This window comes from Buteo buteo, chromosome 1 (genome assembly GCF_964188355.1).
Source record: "Buteo buteo chromosome 1, bButBut1.hap1.1, whole genome shotgun sequence".
NCBI lineage: Eukaryota > Metazoa > Chordata > Aves > Accipitriformes > Accipitridae > Buteo > Buteo buteo.
Window position 1 is genome coordinate 34,254,064 of NC_134171.1, and position 22,335 is coordinate 34,276,398.

General features: G+C 37.4%; 1 long non-coding RNA gene across 2 annotated transcripts in view; it reads left to right on the plus strand.

The window, feature by feature from the left end:
• LOC142037292 (uncharacterized) overlaps positions 1 to 22,335 on the plus strand; it is a 179,639-nt gene that overhangs the window by 147,539 nt on the left and 9,765 nt on the right. For both annotated transcript variants that reach the window (XR_012652335.1, XR_012652337.1), the window contains exons 4-6: positions 7,118 to 7,190; positions 10,455 to 10,612; positions 19,394 to 20,001. This is a non-coding gene — a long non-coding RNA (uncharacterized LOC142037292). The remainder of the gene's footprint in view (positions 1 to 7,117; positions 7,191 to 10,454; positions 10,613 to 19,393; positions 20,002 to 22,335) is intronic.

Below are 22,335 nucleotides of genomic sequence, written 5' to 3' on the forward strand. Positions count from 1 at the left end.
TTTACTGTTCTATAATTTCTAGCCTATTTGTTTTTGTGGTTCACTGAAGCAAATACACAAGAGAAAGACAACTTAGTTACTGAAGCCATGTGTAAAGCACACTACCAGTAATTAGGAGCTGCAGTGACACTGTAACTGAAATTTACTATTGCTGAGAGATGCTGGATAATGCTATTGCAGGCTTGCTGTTTCTTTTATCTGCCCATAGCAGCAATGTTCTTTTGAAAAGAAGTGTTTAATGTCACCAGCGGTCACTTGACAACCCTGCTCTGCATGAATCTCAAAGTCAGTTTTAGGAACAGCAGGTTAAATGTTCACATTTGCGCAAGTTATTGGATAGTGCCAGCTTTCCAGAACTCCTGCAGTCTGAAGAGGTTTATGTTCTACTTCAACATGAGGATCTTCAGCCACCAGAACAGTTTCCTACATTGATTTCTTTGGGAAATATCTTATTCAGGCACCCTTGTTTCATTTCCCTAACAATTGCTGGCTGCTTTCCCTAACTTCATTAACACATATTCACCAAAAAATTTTAGTGTGGAAATAATCATAAGAATGACTTCTGTCTGGAGTGACATTGCATTTACAACTTGATTTATTAAATGCTCTGAAATGTCAACTTAGAAAGCTGCAAAGAGCATCTTCTGTAATAAAATATGTTCTTACAAGATAGCATTAAAAGTGTCTGCTCAGCTGGGGAAAGTCATACATTTGTAACAATGCAAGGCTGCCTTCCCAAATACATACCTGTGTATTTCCTGTCACAGTACAGGAACAGATGGAGATTTATCTCATTTTGCTTTTAGGCATAGACTCTCAAGATCAAAACTTTCCCACTCATTTATTGGAAGAAGGTACCATCTGTAAAGGAATTAATTTTTCTTGTAAGTATTGTGATTTATAATTTCTCAATGAGCAGGTGGCTAACACTTTATATTACAGTTTGCTTTATTTGCTTTATTTCACTAAAATATGGTTCCTCACTTGGGTACTCATCTGAAAATTATATCCAGGTCTGAATAGATCTATAAATATGAAAAAGTTATAGCACTGCCCAATACTTAGTATTAGTTTAGACTAGTTTGGACTGTGTGTCATAAACCTCTCAATGATAATAAACATCTGGTGGTCCTGATTCTGATCTAACCCGTTCTGGTTTTGCACCAGCTCCCCGACTTGAGTAAAATAACTTCTGATTTATACCATTATCATATCAGATTTAGGGCTTCTGTGGATTATCATAATTTAGTTAAATTAAAATGAAATTAATTATAACCAGTTCTGGCATGTTTTATCAGAACACTACATGCATAGTACTATTCTGTATTATAGAGTAAATTTCTTACCAAAATGAAAGAATGCAGTTTCATTGGTTCTAGCAGAGAAATTTTGCTTACCCTGGAGTTTAATTTGGTTAATGTGGAAAGCAGTGTAAAATTTCAGATACTTTGTGGACATTAGAAATTCTTTCTGGTACAGTGTGTGTGTGTGCAAGGACATGCAGCTCAGCTGACTTAGTCTTATGAAAGTCATAGTGAACAAAATGTATCCTCTTGCTACCAGTTTTCAAGGTTTTATGTATTCAAGTAGTTCTACAGAAGCTAGTGGTGCCATTTTTTATTAAGGACTTCAGAAGTATCCCATTATACTCTCAGTAGATGCAGGCAAGAATCATCATCTTCGTTTTAGAGGAGAAAACTGAGACAGATATTACAATTTTCTGAAGAGCAGAGAAGTCTCTTCTTTAAGAGGAGTCCTTTCTTGATTAAGTAATAAGAGATGTTGCTAAACATCCTCATTCATAGGCTCAGTATGTTTAAAAGTTAAATATTCTTTAAGCGTTGTCTACTGTTTGCAAACATCAAGCCCATCCGTACATAGGAAAAAACCTAAGGGCTGGATTGTACAGGGTGCCGTAAAGAAGATGACTTTCCACAATTCTGCCTTGGGTGGTAGGATGATACCTGCACTGGCAATGGTGCCTCCCTAGCAAACAGCAGAAACTTACAGTTTATATATAGGATATCACAGCAACAGAAGGATAAACTACGCATGCTGACTCATTTTTACTCTCCAATGACAGTCATGGGCTAGAGTGCTAAATGTTGTACTTGGATTTTAGACACTCATATTTACCCAAGTGCTACATTCTCTAAAATCTTCACTGAAACAGTTGAGTTATTCTTTAGTTGAAGAGAGAGAAAGATAGGAATAAATTAGATTTAGAATAGTTAAAACTTGATAGACTTGATAGACATAGACGTCTGTTTACCTTTAATCTATAGGACACTTTTTAGCTGAGAAATATAAAGTATTTTCTTATTCCAGTTTTAAAAATCCTGGTAGTGCTTATGTAAAGATAATTATGTTCACTTCATGGCTTATTCCATTTCATGGGTTGGAATACGCTGGCAGTGGTGGGCCTTTGGTCAAGACACATGTCTACGGGATGGACATTCCCAGACCTGATGTTGATTCGGTGTCTCAGATCTTTCTGTGCCTTATTTCACCCTACATCTATGAAATAAAGATTTTTTTAGAGTTCTGAGAATGATAGAATATGGTACATAGTATATGCAGTAAATACTGTGGTCTTGTGCCAGATGCTGCTGCCCTTACACCTACTGATTATTCTCCAAGGTTTGGAACAGTCATATTCAGATTTTGAGCAATCTAATAAGACTTTTTTCCACTGTAAAACATGTTTTACACTAACAAAGTCTCAGAGTGCTCAACAGTTGGCCAATGATTTTATTTAGTTTAAATCAAGGTTTTAAATGAACAAAACTATTTTGATTTTAAGTTTTGTTTAATTTAAATATGTTTTTCTAAGTCCACAGAGGTTATTCATTTTGTTTGGGTGAATAAAAACTTCTAGTCAGCAAAGTATGAGTGATGACAATTCAAATGCTACACTCTAAAATCCTCAGTGAAACAATGAGTTGTTAAGTAGTTGAAGAAGGAGAATGATAGAGACAAGATTTAAAATAGTTAAAACTTGACAGACATCTGTGATTTGAAATCTCTTGATAAGGGTTCAGATATGAATTTGAATTTTTTACCTGCAAGTATAAATGATAGATAAGCATGTTTTTGTCAGTGAATTTTGCATAATTGCTTTCTGATGTCATCAAATAGTACTGTTTAAACAAATCTGTTCCTATTAAAATAGAGATTGTAATCACAGCATCTCCTCTACTGGCAACTGCCAAAAAAAGACTAGAGATTCTTTAATTTTTGTCTTTGAAATTTTTATTGGAGTAAATAAAGTCCACAGTCATACAGGGGCTATATTTTGAAATTAATTTTTGTTGAATTTAAGATGGAAGATAGCTATAATCCCTGCTGCTATGTATTTATTTAAGAATTTCAATTTTTCTTTTAAAAAATGTTTACAAGTGCTAACTACCACTATGACAAACACAAGAGCACGAATATATTACCTGAGGTTCCAATATGAGTTGGGAGAACTGGAAAAATATTCCAAGTGTACTATATTCTGAGTGTTGAATTACATCAGATAATTACTGTTGCACGTGTAATAGAATATTAAATCAATTAAATCAGACCTGGCATAATTGCAACATTCTGATGGAAATATAAAAATCACAGCTTTCCAAAATTATTTTTTAATATCTACCTGCAGTTTTGTGACTTAAAGAAAACCCAGTTCTAACCAGATGTTTAAGCTGGTAGTGGTTTCCATTCAGGACTGGAGAGCTGGTCAAAGATAAAGCTGATGTTGGCACGAATGGAAGAGTCTTGCCATGTGTATGATATTCCAAGAATAAAAAAGTATGACCAAATGTGCTAGGTAGATGTTGTCCAGAATTTGATGCATCTTTAATAAGAGTTAATTTAAACAATCTTTGTATATGTTAATGAACACTGGTTTTCCTATATTTTGCTTGAATATATCAACTCATATAAAATTTATAGTTTTCTTGTTCTTCCCCCACTAACCCTACATCCTTAGGTAAGTACCACAAAGAGAGAAGGAACTGATGCAGAAGCATTATGCATTTTTGCATGCAGGCAGTGGCTTCTCTTAGCAAGCAGATGTAAGCTTTTGCTGGCACACGGGTGGAAATTCTGTTGTGATTGATGGAATAGCTTCTGGTTGAAAATTTCTTGCTATTTGCAAGATCATACAATTTTTGAATAAACTTTTCTTAGATGCAGTTCTGAGGTTTATTGCAGATTTTCTATTAAAGAAAAAAAGGGCACTAACTATTGCTCTGTTGAGTATTCCAATGGGCAGGATGCTTACATAAAATGCGAGAAAAGCAAGTTTGAATCCTCACCTTGCCTATGCTAGATCAGTGATGACCCTTGTTCTGTGTGTTTTGGGTAAATGTCCTGGCTGTCATGTTCACATCTATGATGTGGTCACTGATGTTCTGTAGTGAAAATCAAATGGTCTGAGTTTCATGCGAAAAGAGAATGGGAAAATCTCTGAGGTCTCAGAAAGCTCCCAGAAGGCCTGCAGGCCTTGAGTACCCAGGGAAGTTCATGGGGTGGTGAATGCCACCCTAATAAGTGATCAGCCCATGGAGCCTGCTCCTTCCCCATCTTTGCTGCAGTTGTTAAAGCTCAGAAGTAAAAGGACCGAGAAAGCGAGAAAGCCTGTGACACTGGAGAATGTTGAAATTCAAAGGAATGGTGAAATCTTTGCTTTTCTCCTTCTATCCTTTCTTCTAAAGCAGAAAGATAGAAAAACCCCTCTGCATTTGTGAAGGCAGCTTGTCCCAGTCATTTATTAATCAACCAGTGGGGAGATCCTTCCTGCTCCTTTGTGTTTTCCAGGGTTGAAACATGCCCTGTGTATATAGAAGACACCAGAATAGTGGGTTTTAATAAAAGGATTCTGGAACTTTATAGGTAAAGTTAGACCCATTTCTCCATAGTGCTATGATTCAGTTAAAAAAGCTAGGACTGGAAATGATGAGCAAGTGGTAAAAATTTCCACTAACTGCCCAATAAAAAGAAAGATCTCTATCATTTTTACATTAGTGAATCTTAGGTTATCATAAAGAAAAAATAATTGCATTAAAATCTCAGCTATTACATTTAGGAAATAATCTTGCAACAGAAGAGGAGGGAACAGTGAAGATTTTGTGAAGCAGGTACAATTTACTATACAGTTCCTGGAAAATAGATTAGGGTTTTTTTTAATATATATTAAGGCACTTTTTTTCAAACCCAGCGTATAATGTAGCAAGAGTATAATGCTAACTAACATCCTGGGCATTATAAAATTTGGAATCTGCTTGCCACTGCATAATTTCACACAGCAAAGAGAAATCAGGAGGGATTAGTTCAGTCCCTTTAACTTAGACTTGTAAGGTTGTTACCAAGGTCCCCTGTCAGCCGACCTCTCCTTATTCTTTACCTATGGGAGATAGCTGCAAGCAAAAAACACCTGGCTACCTTCCTTTCACAAGCCTATAGACTTGATGTGGCACCAATGTGTCCACATAAAATGGCATGTGGTAAGTAAACAAAGTCTAATGTATCAGGAGCTGCTGTTTCTTGTTTTAGGTTATTTATGAGAAACCAGGCTAAAAGAAAAAAAAAGCAGCCAACCAACCTTTCCATTCGTTGAAAGTTTGCTGGTAGCAGGGCTTGATTTGTTAGGTGTCTAATCTCAACCAGCAATATTACACTTGTTATTTCAACTACTTAAAAAAAGATTATTTTTTTTTTTTAAAGAAGACTCATCTAAAATTATATACCTGTAAGTATTCATAGTATCTGTCATCCTTTAGACTTTCATGTCATCATAGTGACAAGAAATGGGCAATCAAGAACTCCAGGGTGAGGTGTAGACATAAAAGGTTTTCCTACTTGTATATTGCCAGGAATGTCTGCTCTATTTTATAAGGACCCAAGTACGGAGGTGAAGAGAATTTCTTCCTTCAGGAGAACAGCCCACAGACTAATACCAGCTCCACGTGTAGGTAAAACAGTGCCCAGAGTGGTAGAAACCTATTTACTCCGTGGTTGATTTACTTCTCAGTTAGGCAGAATCCTGAGTCACAGAGTGACCTGAAAACACTTTTGACTGAAACAGCACATATTTTGCTAAAACAAAAGGCCTATAGGCCCTGGTAGCATCAGTTTTACTGCTTGGCTGTGAGATCTACACAAGTACTCTTCACAGTCTGCAGTTTTGTTTTACTTTTGGAAATAAGCAATTCTTTAGCTGGTTGTCCTATCAAATAGCCACTACAAACCTACATGAGAGTAGGAAAATGAACTCATTTTATATGCATATAATATTCAGGGGGTCTAGTTTTACCAAATAGCTTCATGTAAAATCTCTTTTTTTCCCAATATCCATGACAAAGGCAGTAAAATAATGAAGTCTGTTCTTCATCATTTTTACAGTACACTCATCACCATACTATTTACTATGCACTCAGCTAGCTAATCAGAGTATTGGAAAATTAATTTGGGCAGAGCACCGATTCAACAGACCTTGCTTCTTACATATGCATTTGGTCTGATTACTGAATTTGCAAAAGCAACTAGATTACTGTCTTCATGTGGACAGCAGGAGTTCGTAGAACATGAATATTGCTGTATATTTGCAATCTGTGTGGCATTGCAATGCTACTTTAAAAATGATGGTATGCTATCAGACAACTTAAGCTGTTATGCAGAAAATCAAATTAATAAAGGAGACTTTTCTGCCTTATAGCTGCTGTGTTATTTCAGTTATCCTCTGTGAGAGCCTATTTAATTTTGAAACTTCACACATCTTTTGCACTTGATTATTATATTACTGTAGTACAAAGACATTCCAAGCTAAGATCTGACCTGGCTGCCATCTGCATAGCAAACATGCTAATAGACGTTTTCATCTCCAGAGAGCAAGGTGTAGGTGAGTATTATCCCCATCTTACTGATGAAAACCCGAAGGTGTAGGGGTACGTCTGATAATTGTTCATGATTTCACTGGAAATCTGTTACACAACTGGAAAGGGAATCTGGATTTTCTGAGTCATTGTCCTGTTCCGTATTGACAGAACATGCTTTTTTTGCACATCATTCTGCAGTGATGTTTGTCAGTGTCTCTGGAAATCTCTAGCTTTGCTCTCTCTCTCTGTTACAGCACTGGACCAGATTGGCTGTTTAAAGTCTGTGTTAGCAGACTGGGAAGCAGGAGAAGGATGCTTTCTCTGAAGGTGAGATGCATATCTTGGGCCATGAGGGAACATATGTGAATGAGTCTACATTGGTTATTGCTTCTTGTGAGTCTTTTATGAACAAGATCGAAACATTTGCCTTCTGTTTCCTTGCTTGTTTTTCCACCAAACTTATCAGAATCTGTCCACCCTTCTTTCATCTTCAGCTTTCAAAGAAGGACTTTTTAGTGGTGGCAACAAAAAGTCAAAGTTTCTCTAAGAATCCTGAAATAGTACATAACTATTTCTGCTGAAAGTAATATTTTGCATTTCATTTCAGACATTTTAATGCATAGTCTGTTGTATGAACAGTATAATTTCTCCAGCATTTCTGATTCTGTTCTTGTTTGCCTGGACGATGGGACCCCAAAAAATTTCTGTCAATGGCATTTCATCTTTGTGGACAACCTCAGGAAAATAAGTTAATTGCAAGGCTATATAAAGAACTATAACCTGCGGAAAGGATTATATGTTTATTAATAAAATTATCACTGGTCATTTTTCTACAGTTTTCCCTTAACTTGAACTGATACAGAGCTTGACTAAAAGTCGTGTAGTACCAAAAGGAGATCAAAATGACTTATCCAGGAAAAAAAGTGTCTTTGTTTTTACTTACACATACTTTAACTGGTAATAATGTTGAATCATTTGATTTATTTTATGCAGTTGCCGCTTAAACAACTTCAGAGGCTCCAAGCTTCAATTTGCTGCAGGCAGGCAAGTGGCCTAGAGATCATCTTCAGTGTGATGAAAAATGCTTTTTAATTCCTAAAGCAGTTGGTTAGAAATAATTGTAAAATAGTAAAAATATTTGTAAAATAGTAAAAATATTTGTTAGCAGGTGGTGGACACAGGCTTATTGAAAATATATGTTTTAAGGGTAGTGGAGTTGTGTTTTCTTTTCTGTTCATTCATTCCCTAGTGTGGACTGCACATAAAAATAGTTTGCTTGCACAATTTCAAAGAAACCGTATTCCATAGAGTAGCTTTGTTTTGGCTGTGCATTGTGGCTGTTCTTTTACACTGTTTCCTATTACGCCCTCAAGCATTGTCACTTGCTTCTTATAATGTTAATTACCTCCATGAGATCCCTCTAGCCCTTCTTAAGAATATGACTAATTTCAAATGCATTCAAATTACTTCCATCTTGTGTGCATATATTAAAAATAAATACACTTGACCCAGGAATTAATCAACAAAGAAGTATGGGACAATGAAGCCTTTTTTTTCTTCAAGGCTGCATTGTGTACGTTTTGCTCACAGTGAAATGTTTTTTACAGCAATGGTAGTGCCATACACATGGCAGTAAGGATGTTCTCTTTTGATGGAAATGTAGCAGTTTAGACTGAAGGTTTCTTTTTTCCCCTAAATGTTATGTTTGCTTCATGCAGGAATTCAGGTTAGCCCTCTGACTGTATAATACAGGAGCTCAGAGCAGACCATCACAGAGGTCCTGTCTGATCCCCTAAACTGTACTTTTGTGCAACTGATGGATTTTAAATATAAAGGATGTTATTATGAACTTACTGAAATCAGTGAGTCTACATGTGCAGTCAGTAGTTCTCAGTGAGATGACAAGTGGTCCATGGAGGTTAGATCCTATCTCTTGGACATAAACATTAAGAAAGACCCTTCAAGCTCCTGAAGTCTGAGTCTTTCAAGGCACCCTAGGCCATTTCTTCGTATGTGATGTAGGACCTCCCTTTCTGCATATGGCTGAGCCGTCCACTGCTGCTCCGTTGGACTCTTTCGTAAACATTTTTCTTCAATGACATGAGTTACTGGACCCACCACCCCCTGCCCCTTGCTCCTTTGTTTCTGCAGGGTCTCCCTTACATGGTTCTCCTCACTTGGCTGGTGGCTTGGGTGTCCTCCCTGGCCCTCCCTCCTGCCTCTGCCCTCATTCACGCCTTGGAGTCACATGCGATTTCCTTGCCACCTTGGCAGTAACTGATCTGTACTCTCTCTTCTTTCCTTTGAGGAAATCCTGCCCTCAGGAGAGATTCAAGGATATAAAATAGCCACCTATTGCATAATAATTTAGGTTGTAGTTGTTAATATTGCTTTTGTCAGGACTTGTCCCAGAGCAGAAATTCATTCCTGCTCAGAACAAAATACACCACATAAAGGTTGGACATAGTATCCACAAGTATCAAGTTTGTTTGCCATGCTTAGTTTCAATATTTGATTAGTGTTTAGCAAAACAAATATATGGAAATGAAACTTCTGACTTTAAATTTAAAAATCATAGTACCCCTGACTGTAGACTTTAATGAAACCTCCCGGTGGGACTAGAGTAGACTGATACTCCTAGTGTAAAAGCCAGGTCTGCAGAATTGAACAATTCTGGCAAAGATTTTAAGGAACCAGGATTTCTTTCCATATATGCAAGGGGACAGAAAGAAAGAAACTTTCCTTAATCCTGGGAAGTAGGGGAAGGGCAAGGGGGAGTAAGCATAAACCTATTCTTCCAATATTCTTTACTTAATATTTGTATCGTAGAAGTGTTTTGAGGTCCACCAGGCCAGGTATCTGCTATGCACAAATTCTTCTCAGTTATTTAGACAAAGAAAGTTGGTACCCAAATACCCGCTATCTACAGTGCCTTGATACATTAACTGACTTGTGGGACTACATCTGTAGTATCTTTGTATAAAGAAAAGTCAGGTATTCCTGTTGTATCTTTCTACATGGTGAAGTGACAAGATGCCTAGTCTACTCTTCTTCTTGTGTACTGAATATAGAAGTTTAAATAACACTCCTTTAATTGGTTTACTGGTGAGGTGTACTAGGTCCCTGAGAAATTTTCCTATGTAGTGACACTGAGAAAGCTGGCAAAAGGATTACACACTGGTCTTGTTTCCAGGCTCTGATGTAAGTGGTGCCTGTTTGAATATGTTATGGCATGGAAATGTTCTGCTTAATAGGGAAATGCAGGAAGCAAAAATGAGATCATTTCTTGAAGCTGCTATAAATTACACTGGGGACAGAGGAGATGGTATACAGGGAGTGCACAGCTATTTGAAGTTAAATTTCCCTTGCACTGAACCCCATCCCCTACGTGCCTCCAATAACTGATTAAAGTGAGAAAGATGTGTGTAAATTATGGTTTCCAAAAGACATGTGAGATTTGGGCCAACTTTGGGCCAATTTTTGCCCCTTTTAATGTGTCTCATTTTAAGCATTCAACAGCTTCAAACATTCTTGTCATGGAAGATTGCATGCAGAGTAATTGAAAATCATCCCATTTATTTCCATTTTCAGGTCTCAGCAACAACATTTCCCTTGATTCTCTCCTGCCCACAAGATACCGCTTTCTGGAATAATAATTTTGTGGCTTCCACCAGCAGACACATAGGCTATTGCTTCCAATCTCTCATCTAAAATCACTGACTGACAGGTCTGACAGAAACAAATAGCAGGTGGGTTGATAGATACTGTGTTTGGATTTGCTTTAAAGTACTTTATCTCCCCTTCTCCTCCTTTTTTTTTTCTGGTTCGGCACCTTTTTCTATATAATCATTAGGATCACAACTTCCAGTTTGCTGGGTATGTAGTCATGGGTCACTATACTAATATTATCACAGCTGGGGATATAATTTCATGTTACTTCCTTTGGAATATCACATGCACTTGCTTTTTTTTTATGCCTCTATATCATATTCCTTTAATTCCTTTACACAGGAATGTTTTTCAGTTTTCTTTCTTTTACAGTATTGCAGAATAGACCAGCAGCATGCCAAAGGGCTTCTAGATCTCTTGCTATTTTAATTCTCTTCTCAATAGGTGCACTTTTGTAGATGCCAATAGATCCCATCTGTGCCCCAGCTGAAATATTATGAATGACACAGATTAAGACTATGTGTTAGCAGAAATACCTGGGGAAACCTGGGCAGTACTGCTTTTATAGTCTGCTGGGTTCTCTTCCACCCCAAGAGAAGGGGCAGCTGGGCGGACCACAAAGATCCTTGGCTTCAGAATTTGCCCCCACTGTGCACCAGCGTAGAGTTCAGATTTGGGAAGTGAGTTCACATTTATTAATATTTGTCTACTTTTTATGGCTACTTTGTTCCTGATCATAGGAAAGCTTGCTAGCAACATGATAGCCTTATCTCTAAAATGAACATTTTTTCCATGTATTTGCTGATATCCTTTATTAATGAAGGAAGTTCAATTGTATCAGAGATACTTTATGTTGAAATTAAACTTCAGAGGTAGGTGTGAGGCATAAACCAGTTACTCTAAGGCTGAACTAGGTCAAGAAAATAGACCTTTTTTCTCACAGTTGCCAAAATCCATGTAAGATTATAAAAAGACACAAAATATAAAAGAATTAGTAAGACCTAGTAGTAAAATCAACTAATTAGATAGCACTTTTTTGCAACAGCTGGTGAAAGACCTTACCTGGAATTAAGGATTAGTGTCTCCATTTTGCAGAAGGAATTAAGGCGGAGAGCATTTAACTAGTTTCTTCAACATGACAGAATAAATCTATGACAGGAATTGAATGCGGGTGTCATCCAACACAGACGTCTGGCTCTATGCTACTGGGATTTCTGAGAGTGGAAATCTGCCATAGAATGAAAATGAAATCTTGTAATTTTGTGATGCTTGGAGGTAATCATGGGCTTAGTGCCTCCATGAGAGAGAGAAGAAAGGAATTGGAACATGCATCTTGAGCCAGTACAAGAAGATTCTTTTTACTTGAAGTTTCCTATGTATTCATGGAGAAATTGCAGTTTTCTGACATGAGTGTCCATTTGGGAGTCTGTCTGTATGTTATGTCATGTCCTTTTTCCCCTTGTCGCTCCTTCAGCAAAAGCCAGGAGATGCATGAGGGACATGCTTGTGAGTTGTTTTGGTTCAAATTGCCAGCAATGAGGAAGTTACACTCATGTATTTTTCATTGCTATTACACTGATGGATTACCTTCTGCTCCAAATGTGTGAAAAGGTTATTTCAGAAAGAGACCAGTTTTTTTCTAGATGTTTAACAGTGCCAGGCATACCATATGTAACAAAATAAGTATTCTTCATCATCATCATCAGGATGAATCTGTGGATTTTAGCTTTGTAAGAGAAATAGGCTCGAATTGCGATTCGAAATAGTGCAGTCCTTTGCGTGTGGCAGAGGGGAGGCTGCAGAGGAAGCTCTTGGGGAGCCTTGGTGGTTTGTTTTTCTTTCCTTCCTGCTTTGCTTCTGTTCTAATTGGAAGGCTTGGCATGTCTTTGCTTTTTCAATTTTAAGGATCATTTAGTGCTCAAAGTGTTAGAAGTTTAGTTCTAAAAACTAGAGGCGAGAGGTTAGGGAGATGTAGCAGTGGGTTTATGCTGTCCTGTCAAAATCAGATGGAGGGGGCATGAAATGGAAGAATAAGCCACCAAAACACTTTCCTTGGGGATGGAAAACCTGCTGAAGTAGGGAAGTCTGGCTGCCCCATAGCAGCTTCCTTGTCAGCCTTCTCCCTTTAAGGTGACAGATCCAGGAGGGAGTTAGACAGGTCAGTGTGTGGTAAGGTAACAGGGAATTGTAACTGGGAAGAAAGGAAGACTGAAAGTTTGTTGATGGGGTAAGGAATAAAGAAGCACAAAGTCTAGATAAGGATCAAAGTTAATATACTTATCCAAATCTCTGAATCTGCTGAGAGTTCACCGGCAGTTCATCTGTCAGCATCTGCCTAAATCCCTTTCTAGGAACTTTCATTGGTATAGATAGAAGTTATGTTAACAAACATGGCAACATTTAACACTATGAGTATTTGTAAGAAAGAAAATTCACTCTGGGAAGAAGCTGTGGGAAGCTGTGGGAAACTGTGGGGTACTTGGCTCTGTTGGAGAGTCAAGGGGAACAGGTTGTTTCACTTCACTCAGTTGCTTTGAGACTCCCAGGAGGAACTGCTACATTATTAGTAACCCACTCGCAAAAAATCTGACATTAGAAGAATTTTTTTAAGATAGCAGTGCTGTTTAAAAATAGCTCTGTATAATACCATTCTCCCTGAAGGAGAAGGGAGGATGTGGAATCAGCAATTGCAGAAAGTGAGACCCTTATGCGATCAAATGTTGCTAAGGAGACAAAGGGCATTTGTTTCTTCATTCTTTACACTGACATCTTACTTTATGTCATTTAGAAAACTGTCTGTTATAAACTAACTATATATGGGTTTGTGAATGGAGCTGGCATAGTTTGAATACAGCTATTATTACAAAAAACAGTTGTTGTCATTAAGTCATAAGTATTAATGGACTCAACAGAAAGGTGAAGCATAAGATGGACATACTGAGAGAGACCTACTAAATATTCTGTCCCTTATAACCAATTCCCACAACCTGCTTTGAAAAACACATTGGATACTCCCTCTGCTGTGCTTCCTAAGACAACAGGGTTAAATAGTCAACCACTTCTGTCTTCTTCAAGCAAAACACTTAAGCTCAATGTTTAATGTTATGGAGAAAGTAATACTGAATTGGCTGGATTCACCCCATGATGTGCAGTACCTTGCTGGCCAGAGGATTTCTGTTGTCTGTGTGGTATTCTAGACTTTTCCATGGTGAGTGACATTAAAATAGCACTGTAGAAAGAACTTTGAGGTTTTCTGTTTATTTATTTAAAAAAAAATAAAATTCTTAGGCTGCAGTGTGACTCTGGGAATCTTGTTTGAATGTTTGTTTCCATGATCATTAATCTCAGGATCTGGGAGAGATCGATAATAATGAAAGAATATATTAAATCTATTGTATTGTCATTAGACTGTGAGTGTGTATATACATCTGTGTGTACATGCATGTTTGTGAGTTTAACAATTACTAGACCTTTTAAAAAATGTTAGTGATCAGAGTCTCCCATTTTAGTGTCCTCTTTTGGCACAGAAAATAAAAGATGATACTAACAGGTTCAGAGGATAATAAGGACTCTAGATCATAAACCATCATATTCAAAGCTGAAATAAAACTTCAAACCAGAAACTGCAACATAAAATAGTTAATTATTTTTAAAGTACTTTAGACTCCCATAAAACTGTATAGAAGTTCTCAGGAACAATATAGAAGTTTTTCTTCCTTTGCTAACAAAGATAAACATTTGTATTTAGTTGCTTTGGCATTTTTGCCGGGCAGTTTGGGGCCATCTTATTAACTAAGATTGCAGTCAATTATCTGCTTTATTGAGTATTTGTTTTCATTTGAGTGATCTTTGTACTGCTTGCCGGATAATTTTTATGTGGTGGGGAAACTCATTAGAGCTCTTACTGTACCTGCTTGCTACAGTCTTACTCGTCTGAAACTGAAAAATCCAACTAACGTGATCTGAATTTGATTGGAGCTGTAAACCAGTGCAGCTACCTTTGCTTCATTAAAATGTGGAAAAGCACGTGTGTAGCATTCGCTACATATCAAGGTGCCACGCTTAGATCACTGGTCGGCCCGGACCAGGGAAAGAGACAGATAACACACGCAGTGTGAGCGCCAACTTCCGCCTTTTATTGCGCAGTTAATTCCTTTTATACTAACAAGGGGAGGTGGGGTTACAGGTACATCACAAAGCTGCGACTAACCCTCTAACTTTCCGTGACAACGCGAGATCTTCCGAACGCCGACCCCTACACACGTGCTTGTTTTCATTATAATTTATAATCACTTCTTTTTTTTTGCTGCTTGATGCAAATTGGAACTGGCCTTTATTCTGACTTAGAAGATGCAGCATCAAATCAACAACTTTATTTTATCGCATGAAACAGATGGTGAAGATCACGGAGATTTCCAAGAAAAGACAATGTAATTTCAGTGCTAAATTACACTTGCTGAAGGGCCTTACCTCCAGGAGTTGATAAGGAATACAACTTTATGGTGTATTATTTCTTGTTCAAGTCTAGGCTTAGGTCACCAGAGTCTAGGAAATATTGAATCTTTGCTTCATATTGTTGTTTAAAGTGTCAAAATCAGGCCACGGTGTAATCATTGGGAGTTGCACAGCTGATTTTAGTGGGTCTTCATTCACTCAGTGATTTGTGCAATTTATTACCGTGTATAAAGTAAGTGAAGAAATAAAGTGATCAGATGGAAAATTCGTGAGATATTGAAGCCAGTGACAAACCTTTCCCTGATATGCTAAGGATGATTCAGCCCTCTTCCATGCTGTAGTATGACAATCATTCTGGGTCTTCAAAGGTATTTCTCATTTTAGGAGATAAACAATAGCTGCTTTTCCTTGGGGACAAACAGGAAAGCAGAATGTGTACACCCAGGCTTTAATGACAACAGAATGTAAGTCTTGCATGCTGTGAAGTGCCTAGAATCCTGATCATAGAGTAGATGGAGTTTGTATTTAAGCATGTATTTTTGGAACTGCTAGGAAGGACAGGCTTTAGTGCAGTCTGGCTGTACCTAGGTTCCTTTGTTCCTTTGTTCTGCAAGTCACCTGGAAAAGTTAAAAAAAGGATAAGTGTTTAGACATAAACATCCTGGGAAAGTGAGAATTGCAAACTGTACAGCAGTTGATAGTAGAAACGTATTCTACAGCCTCACAGAAAACCAATCTGGTCCTGGGAAAAAATAAAGTTGCTTTTTAAGGAGAGGACCTAGGTATTGCAAGTCCTCAACTGCTGCAGAGGACATGCAGGCAAAGACCATAAACCAGAAACTAAACATGCACTTTGTTAGATTTGTGCTCAGACAAGGGGCCACTGTGTGCTACAGAAGAATCAGTTCAGAGTCAGGTGGGCACCTGGTCACAAGATGTTTTCTCTTAGGTGCCCACCAGTCAGGCGTGTTTGTCAGTAACTGGTAAGAAACTGTCAAAAACTGTCAGGAAACTTGGAGATACCACAGCATCCAGTGAAGTCAGCCTGTATGCACCAGGCTGGAGTACTGTTTCCAGCTGAGAGTGTCTGCAAATAATTATCCTGAGGAGAGGCCAGGTTGATTTAAAAACTCCTCTGATGGATTACTACTTGTGGTTTGTTATGCATCCTCTCTTAATTGAAGTAGCATGCCATTTTCAGTAAGCCAGAAGCAATATTGGGTCATGTAAATATAAAAATAAGAACGCACCAAAGAACTTCCCAGCGGTCGTTTGTGTGTTGGTGGCTCAGTTTTTGACGCTGTTCCAGCTGAACTTTTTAATCAGAAACCTGCCGGGGCTCCCGCCAGTTCTCCTGCCCGACCTCCCCAGCAGGCTGCCTGTCACCACTTCGGAGCGGAGGATTCCAGGTTTCCAGGTCAATGGTTCTCAGTGGTTTATCCATCACTTTTATATTGAGAGGTTGTAATAAATTGCCACAGATTTATAGACTGACTTAATCAGGATTTTCTGCTTTATACATCATTTTTTGAAACAGAGTGAAAGTTACATTTTTTGTTGCATCTAATTATAATTAAGATTGGCTTTTAGAAGTCTGCTGGGGATCTCTCTACATTTGCTTAAGTGCAACACCTTTAAGTGCATTTATTTTTCTAATTTAGAGAGTGTGTTCATGACTTTCCAAACTTAGTTTGAATTTATCCAACTTAAGTTTAGGCAGCTAATTGAGACACTTAATTTAGGAGTATCTACCCATCTCATCAAGTTACCTTTCTGGTTAGTATAGACAGAGTCCAAATAACATCTTAATTGCCTTCTGTATCTCAACCCCTTTCCTTATAGCAGGGGAGAATCAGATTAAGTGGCTGAAGTTAGGAAGCATGAGACTGTGCCTAAAATCAAGTTCTCGTGTTTAGATTTAGATACCCGATTTGTTAGTTTGATTTTCCACTCTGCTGAGAACTCAGTGGTTCATAGAGGTCTTATTTTTCTGTTCTGACTAAATCGGACAAACTGTTTCATCTAGTTGCTTTGATATTTCTGCAGCAAAGCTGTGAAGAATAGGTGGCAGAATCACCACTTTTGAAAATCAGGCCACTGACCTCTTTTTAAATGGTTTTATAACCTTAGCTTTAGTCATGTTGCTTGGAAAATCTCTGATAAAGTTGCAGTTAGTATGTGTAAAGAGGATCAGATTACATACAGGTGTGTATACAATCACATTGAGTTGAGCAATAGTTTCTTTAACCATTTCTTTCAGTGGCAGGATTTCGTTAAATGAAGTGTGAAGTTGTTCTAAAAAATTATTTCCACCTTTTGCTTGACTTCATGTGATGGAAATAAAAAGATGGCTTGTAGACATTTCTAATACATTAATGTTTTCTGTAGTCTTTGTTCACTTGCAAAGGTGACAGGGTGGCCAGTTACCTTACAAGTACCTGGTCCAGTTTCTGTATCTGTTAATTTGGAAATGGAACAAAGTCAACAACAGGACTGCTGTTGGAACTGCAGGCAAACATAGTATTTAATGCTGTATATGCTCCTGCAATGTTCTTAAATAATATGTAAAGTTTTAGGGAATAGAGGATTGATTTAAAACTCCTGAAGTTGATGGGAGTTTTTCTATTGACTTAACTGCATACAGTTTCAGTGACTGAATGGTAGTGAGTCTGCAGTAATGAAAGAGTATGAACAAGTCTGTCTTAAAACCAATCTGAACTACACCTGCAGTCGTTATTCCACTCCCATTCATCATAGGCAGTTTGCAGTGAGTAACTTTTTTTTGTTTCAGCGGGACTTCTTGTGGAATGGGATGTTTAAATTGTAGAATGATGGCAGCGGTTCTCTCCAAGTTGCTACCAGACAACATGGTTGCATAGTTTCAAGGTTGCTATTTGAAGGAGATTGAAGCTTCACAGAAACTAAAGGGAAGTTTAGCATTAACCTCAGTGGGGTCAGAAGTTTCTACTCCATTCTTTAACTTTTATAACAGCTATTCAGTTTATCAGTGATTTTGATGAAACTAATGACGGACCAGAATTCTAACAACTCTGTAAGCTATTTACATTAATATTGCCCTTTTCTGTCCTCCCTGTGAGGCAAAACGATTAAGTCAACCATTTTTAAATTACTGCAGCTATGGAGTCACTGCAGTTAACTCCAAGGTTGCATGCTATAGACTTAAAATGGCTTGTTAGAAAAAAAGAAAAAACAACTACACCAATCTCTTAAAAGGGACTAATGCATTACACTGTAACCAAGTCCAAATACATGTACTTTTATGGGATAATTTCAACAATAGGTACCATCTGCTTAATGTGTTCATAAAACCAAATATTAATTTCCTGGTAAATCAGTTGTAAACCAGAAAGTATTATTATTGTTGCAATAATTTGTGCATAAGATAAATGTCTCAGTGGCTCAGAAGGTTAAAGTTTAGAATAAGACCTGGCATTTACTTTTCTCTGCAATTTGGCTAAAATTAAATTGCCCGATCATGAATCCAAGTCATATTTTATCTTTCATTAAAATAGAAAAGACCTGGAAACAATCTGTAGACCACCAGGATGTCTGAAAGTTATTTTCCAGTTATAAAAGTAAACTAGCCTTGAATTTATTCACCATCTGTCAGTCTTCTCTTCCTACCAAGGAGCTGAATTTTCAGACGGGTTACTTGCAGGGGTAAGGAACAGCTGTAGGAAGCCAGGATACCAAGATTGCTCTAATCATATTAAAACACAGAGCGGCTTTTGGAAATTTGCAAGAGTTCAGTTACAGTGTCTGGGGAGGGATTTAATGTTTTCAGGATTCTCAAGAATGCACACATTTCCTACTGTGTCTGAACCTCAAAGGGTTCATTCAAAGGTGATGGAAATTAGCAGAGTGACCTTCCCTTGCTTAATTGTCCTCTGCTTCAGAATCTGTGTGCAGGGATGGGACCAGTGCAGGTGAAGCAAGAGACAGTGTTAATCTTATTAAGGTAATGCTCGGTGGCAGGAAGAATGTTACTTTGCCATCATAACCTTTGGGGACCTACTGACTTTGACTCTCTTATTAGTGGTATGCTATTCTGTTTGAGAAAGTGAAGCAGAAGGTGCTTTTTAGTACATGAACGAAGTGATGATGATTGTTTGCAGGTGGGTGTGCAGTGTCACATGTGTGTACGAAGAGTCTCAGATTTAACAGCAAATTCTCTCTCACTCCCTTCAGGACACGTGTGTAACAAGATTAAAGTCACCTCTATTGCAGAGAGGGATGTAATCAACCTGTTTGTATTCTGAGGTTCTTTTTCTGTTATAATTATTGTAAAGATATGTCAGTGTTAACGCACTCAATAAACATAGGGGTAACTGCATTTGAAAAAGCCCAAATCTTATTTTGACTGACTGGGATTTTTATTGACACAGATTGCTTGTTCAAAAGTGGCTTCTCCTCTCAAGAGCGAAACAAGCAAAGAGAGAGCTGAAAGGCACAACAGAAGAAGCATCTCCACCTGTATCCCATAATGAATTTGACTTCAACATAGTAACAAATTAATGAGCCAAAAAACTTTGAGACCAAAACTATCTGACCTTAAGCTGTAAGAACGGTGGGTCAGATCTCCTTGGAAACCATTAGAAGTGTAAATGGAGAGCCTATTCCTGTATCACACACTTACATAACAAACTGAAGAAAATTGCTTTACAGAAGGAATGAAGCACAAGAGTAGTTAAGGAATTATTTGAACAATATTTTCATCTTGAAGATAAATGATTTTTGTATATGTCTTTCATCTTTCTTCTTTTATTTGAACAAAAGCAGCTTAAAATTACCATGACATATTCAGGAAACTACTGAAAGACTTCAGGACTTGCTACACCAGAATATGGAAGGGAAAAAAGGAGACATGAAGTATGAAGCCATGATGTCTGTCAGACTTACAGAAAGACCAGGCTGTGCAGCAGATTTATGAAACAATGCAAATAACTTCCTTACAATAAAATTGGAAGGCTACATCAGATTTTTCCTAAACTTTGTAAGTATGCTCTTTTCCAAAGCCTTGCAGCACAAGGCTGTCAGTTCCACAGCTTCAGGTACTGTGCAATTGAAAATATGTATGAGGAAAGGCTAGATGGCTGGCAAATAATGTATTCTTATAGAGTTCATTTGTGCTACTGCTACTCATGGTTCTGCTATACAGGTTGTCCTGCTCAAAGCAGAGGATTCCTGTGAGTATGCAGGCACAAAGGCTGAAGAACTGGATGCCTGACATTTTATAAAAATCTAAGGAGACAAGTCATTATTAGTACATTAGAACTACATCTCTGTTCTTCAGTCCCCTTGATATTGCTGCTTGGCATGGAAATTCTGACCCTGTTAATACTGGCTGAGTCTGAGGTTTATTTTTGGAAGCTTTTAAAAAACAGCTGGGGAGTATCTTTCACTTTGGCTTCTTTTTCATGTCTTAAAGTTGAAAAAAATCCCAGGGCTCTCCTTGGCCTTATGTGACTTCCATATTAAAACATCTGTGTTCCTAATCTTATCTACTTTTTGTGGGAGATAAAAGTGGCCAAGTGGTACCTCTATTTGATAAATTTCAAAAAAGCTTTGTTCATATCCCAATCCCTCTTAAACTAACCTTTTTCAATTTGAAATTTTGGAGGCTTCACTACAAAATTAAAAATGTGTCCTCAGTCTTCATATTGTGTGCAGTATTTCATGACAAATGTGATGCCATGTTTAGTTTATTGCTCAGTCTTCAGGTGTTTTATTGTGTAAGACTTTGGGGCAAGGCTATCTGAATTTCTGAGTATTGTACTACAGAAATCCACATTAAAATGCAGATATTCTGTGCTAATCCAAAAGATTTTTGCTGCTTCCCCTTAGAATTTCCTTCAGGAAAGAAATAAATCACTATGTTAAAACAGGACCTTTCTTCCTGGAGTCTTATACTCACAATTCAGGTTCATTCTTTCAGCTGCTCTCAAACCTCATCCATACTTGTGTGTCCCGTATTTTATTTTTATTCTTTACATTTATAGAAAAAACAAGTTAGATCAGTTCATGTCTTGTGGTAGGCATGGCTGTCAGGTTTCTGTATCTTCTCAGTTCCTATTCTTGTTCCCTACTTTCTGGAGTGCTGCTTCTAAACTGTTATGCATGGCCAGACTACTGCACGTACAAGTCTTTCCTGAAGTATTAAAAAAATGCATTTTTCTTTTTTTAATAAAAGTGCAAAAATCTTGCTTCAGTAAAGACTGGTCTCAAAGTATTATCAGCTGGTGTGTGCTAATCCTAGAAATTTGAATAACCCTTAGAGTTATCATCTGATTGTATGAAGGTTACCTATTAATAATTAATAAATTTTCTTGGAAATACTTTTAGCAACACTGCTAAATGGGAATTTGTCTTACTAAAAAGAAATAAATAGAACACCACAATCTCAAAGGAACAAAGAGTTCCTGGGGCCAGCTTGCTGGGAAGCAGCTGAGCAGTAGCCAAAATTAATTTGTTCTTTAGATCTGACTACTCTTAAATTCCCTTCCACTCAAGATTTCTTTAGTGATATTTGTTGTCTTTTAACACACCTATGACAACTTCAGATGACATTTTCAGTGATGATAAAAGAAATTAACTGCTCAAACCCCACTAAATTGTAATAGGAGCTTTGGGAATCCAAGTGATTTTTTTCAGAAAACAAGATATTCTTTATGAAAGCTGCCCAGATTGACTTCACTCTTTCGAATTGTTCACTTTTTTTGCCAATAAAAGAATAGGGAAAACCTATGTATTTCAGTTCAGTTTTGTCAAAATGAGATATACCTACTTTGGTTTTAGAATTCAGCTTCATTTGAAATAATCTAAATTTATTTTTTAAAACAGAACGGACAGTTGTAACCCAATATCTCCTCTTTAATTTTAACAAATGTTTCAAAGTGTTTTGTTTTATTTTATGGGATCAGCCAGAAACCTCCCCAGAATAGTTATTCACACAGCTCAAGGAATGTGTGCCCAAGTCCTTTAGACTCACTGCAAATGTTCCTGGACAACAGTAGCTGCTTTTATTGGAAATGAAGTTACTGTGTAAGGAAAACAAAGTTACTGTGTAAGGAATATTTTTGATTTACCTTAATTTGGTTTATGGCCTCACTTTACAGAAGGAAATGAAGAAGAGTATAAAAAAATCTCTATGACATAGCTGGCAAGATCAAAAGACCAGTGACTGGAAGCCTTTCCTTAGAGAAGGAACACATGGATGACAGTGAAAAACAGTATGTTAATGTCATCTGCTTAGAACTTATAATAGAACTTTTGGAAAAGAAGTAGTAGAATTTATGGGATTGAAAGTAAGTCAATCAAGATTAGGCAA